The following is a 4196-nucleotide window of genomic DNA, read 5'->3' on the forward strand; positions in this document are numbered from 1 at the left end:
ATTTCACTGAAGAGGAGTGGGAATGCCTTCAGCCAGCTCAACAAAACTTATATAGAGATGTGATGTTTGAGAATTACAGAAACTTGGTCTTCCTGAGTAAGCATCACTTCCCTTCATAATTTTTAATTAATTATAATTATTTAATTTTCTTCCCTTGCAGAATACCTTCTGGAAGCTTCTCTATAAGAATGTGCTTCAGATTTGTGCTTTCAGGAAATAAAAGTACATATTTTGGTACAGATAAAATGTTGAAGACATTCATTTTTATCTTTAATTTCTCCCTTTCTTGGTAGGTTATATATCTTTCACTTTAGAAAAGTTGTACTGAGAGTAATTCAATGATATAAAATATTGTGGCCTGACATAACAGAAGACACAGTTGAGAGTTCCAAAGATCAAGGAGGAATTCAAAATTTAAAATGTTGATGGAGAAGTTATCTAACTGAAAAGATTTTTCAGAAGCTTTGGTTGATTTCTCCTGTTGTCATTGAACATGTACTGTCCTTTGTTTATCAAGTTTTTAAATTTTTAAAAATATTCTGTTTCTCTCCACTGATGTCCCAGTTCATTTAATTTAACCAACCAAACTCCTCTTTGCCAGTGTCAGCATGATCTAAAAGATCTTCTGTTATCAGTGGGTCTCCACGTGGTATATGCACATTTTTGGAGAATTTTAGGTCAAACCATTGCAAAAAAATAATATCCAGAATCTGTTTAACATTATTTATATATTTATTCATTAAAATTACCTTATACATACTCTTTGTAAATTCTTGTAAAGGGTTTTCTGTGAAATAAAAGTCAAGAATCACAGTAAATGCTCATTTTTTGGTCCATAGTGATAGTTGCAATTTGTAGTTATATGAAGCTGTATATAAATAATATATCTATGGTCATATATAAATTGTTGGTTACATTTTCCTTTCGTTCTTTCTTTAACTTTATAGGGTAGGTTTCTTGTTGTAGAATAGGTTTTCTCCCTTCACATATTACTGTTTATTTTTGGCTATATTTTATGAATAAATGACAATTTCTATTATTTCAGATGTTAGTACAATATTGAAATTAATATACACATGATTTTTTTGTTTCTAATTCCAAAAATATTATATGTGCTTTACCTTGTTTCTATAACTATTACACATTTATAAATGACTTTTATACTTTATTATATTGTTTTTTATCCTACCTATGTGCATAGTATTGAATATTTTTCATAGTTAATGTAATAGTTATAGAATCCAGGGGTACTCAATGGGCTACAACCCAACCCTTTTCTATCTCATAAAGTTATTGAGGATGGCCTTGATATTATAAATTTTCTGCCTCAGAATTACACTAATAATTCTGATTATATGCATGCCTTTTATCTATATATTTATAAATTTGTTCTTATTTATAGGATAAAGACCATAGCATTTTAAATTTAGCTTTCAAACATTTTACTATTGTTTTTAATTTTATGTGTTTCTGAAATTTTGTGATCAAAATCACAAAACAGTGCTTGATCTCCCCAATAACACGTATACTGTTCAGCAATGTTAATTCAAATTGTGATGTAATATATCTGTATACAGTTTACATCCCAAAAGTCAATAAGTCAATTCCCATGTAAACAAGCATTCATTTCTGTCTTCTCTCATCAGTAATCTTCTCATTTCTGTTCAGAAGGATTTTTTGTTTACTTTCTTGTTTTTTGGTGTCTTATATAAGTATAGTTCTGCTATATTTTTCATTGTGGTAGTGACATATTTCAGTTATCAAAATACTGAGGATTTATCCTGATTGTAGATTTTGCAAAAATGTATCACTTTTTTAACTTGAAAAATATTACATAGTTTCTATATTCCAAATTCCTCCAATCACTCATTTCAAGGGATATTTGGTTTGCTTCCCCATGGTTGCTCTCTTGAATATTAAAAAAAAAACATTGGTGTTCAGATGTCTTATTTGGAATATGTGCAAGAACTTATTAATGTCAGAATTTACTATGTCCTTCTGTCTTAATTGATGTCACTATTGCCAATTGAATATTGTAGTGTTTAATGTTTTTAAATCATGAAACAAATTTCTCCCAATTTTGTTTCTATTTTGAAAATTGTTGATATACCATAAAACTTGAGATTCCACAAAATTTCAAGAATAAGTTGTTTTCTGTCTCTGCAAAAAATACAGAGATTACACGGAGGTCTCCAGGTATCATTGAGGGGTACAAATATCTTTTAATTTAATCTTTACATTATGGAAAATGATCATATTCAACCTTCTTCAATCAGTTGCCACATATGTGTGGATTTTTGAATCCTTTCCACATTTTGAGTTTTGACTTTATTCTATTATGATCACTAAATAATTTTAATATTTACATACCTATTAACCTGTAGTCTTTTTCTTTCCTGCTGGTTGATTGAATTTAATATTTCATGTGCTATTGAGAACAATTAGTATATAAGTCAAATATGTGGCATAACATGTGGTCTATTTTTGAGAAGATTCCTTGTACTGCTGAGAAGAAAGTGAATTCACTCATTGATGGATGGAATATTCTATATATGTCTCTTAAGTCTAGGTTATTGATTGTGTTATTGAGTTCTATGGTTTCTTTGGTTGGTTTTTGTTTGGAAGATCTATCTAGTGGTGACAGCGGTGCATTAAAGCCACCCAGAATTATTGTGTTGTGGTCTATTTGATTCTTGAAATTGAGAAGGATGTGTTTGATGTACAGCGATGCACCATTGTTTGGGGCATAAATATTTACTATCATTATGTCTTCCTGATTTATGGTTCTCTTAAGCAGTATGAAATGTCCTTCTTTATCCTTTCTGACTAACTTTGACTTGAAGTTCACTTTATCTGAAATGAGGATGGAAACTCCCGCTTTTTTACTGAGCCCATGTGCGTGGTAGGTTTTTTCCCATCCTTTCACCTTTAGTATGTGATGTCTTTTTCCATGAGATGAGTCTCTTGCAGGCAGCATATTGTTGGGTCTTTCTTTTAATCCATTCTGTCAGTCTATGTCTTTTGATTGATGAGTTTAGGCCATTAACATTCAGAGTTATTATTGAGATATGATTTGTATTTCCAGTCATTTGGACTTATTTTTGGTTTTTAACTTGGCTTGGTTTCTCCTTTGAGTGGTTTTTCTCTAAGGTAGTTCCTCCCTTTGCTGACCTCCATTGTTGTTTTTCATTTCCTCTTCATGGAATATTGAGAACATATTTTTTGCAGGCTTTCTATTTGTAAATTCTTTTTACTTTTGTTTATTATGGAAGGATTTTATTTCATCTTCAAATCTGAAGGTTAGTTTTGCTCTGTATAGGATTCTTGGTTGGCAACCATATTCTTTCAGAGCTTGAAATATGTTGTTCCAGGTCCTCCTAGCTTTTACAGTGTGGTTGAGAAGTTGGCTGCTATCTGTATTGGGTTCCCCCTATATGTAATCTGATGCTTTTCTCTCGCGGCCTTCAAATCCTATCTTTATTTTGAATGTTAGGCATTTTCATTATAATGTGCTTTGGTGTGAATCTGTTGTGATTTTGTGCATTTGGTGTTCTGTAAGCCTCTTGTAGTTGATTTTCCATTTCATTCTTCAGGTTTGGGAATGTTTCTGATATTTCATTGAATAGGTTGTTCATTCCTTTGGTTTGTATCTCTGTGCCTTCCTCAATCCCAATAATTCTTAAATTTGGTCTTTTCATGATGTCCCATAGTTCTTGGAGATTCTGTTCATGATTTCTTACCATCTTCTCTGTTTGGGTAACTTTATTTTCAAGATTAAATATTTTTGTCTTCATTGTCAGAGGTTCTGTCTTCCAAGTGGTCTAGTCTTTTGGTGATGGTTTCCATTGATTTTTTAATTTGGTTTATTGTTTCCTTTATTTCAAGGATTTCCAGGGCTGGGGAGATAGCTCAGTCGGTAGAGTGCTTGCCTTGCAAGCCCAAGGCCCTGGGTTCGATCCCCAGCACCGCAAAAAAAAAAAAAAAAAAGGATTTCCATTTGGTTTTTTTTTTTTTTTTGAGAATCTATCTCTTTGTTGAAATGATCTTTTGCTTCCTGCAGTTGCTCTTTCAACTGCTTATTGGTATTATAAATCATTGCCTGCATTTGCTCTTTTAACTTATCCTTTGCTTTGTGAATCATCTTAAACATGTATAATCTGAAATCCTTTTCTGACATTTATTCTAACATACTGTCA

This window comes from Sciurus carolinensis, unplaced genomic scaffold (genome assembly GCF_902686445.1).
Source record: "Sciurus carolinensis unplaced genomic scaffold, mSciCar1.2, whole genome shotgun sequence".
Taxonomy (NCBI): Eukaryota; Metazoa; Chordata; class Mammalia; order Rodentia; family Sciuridae; genus Sciurus; species Sciurus carolinensis.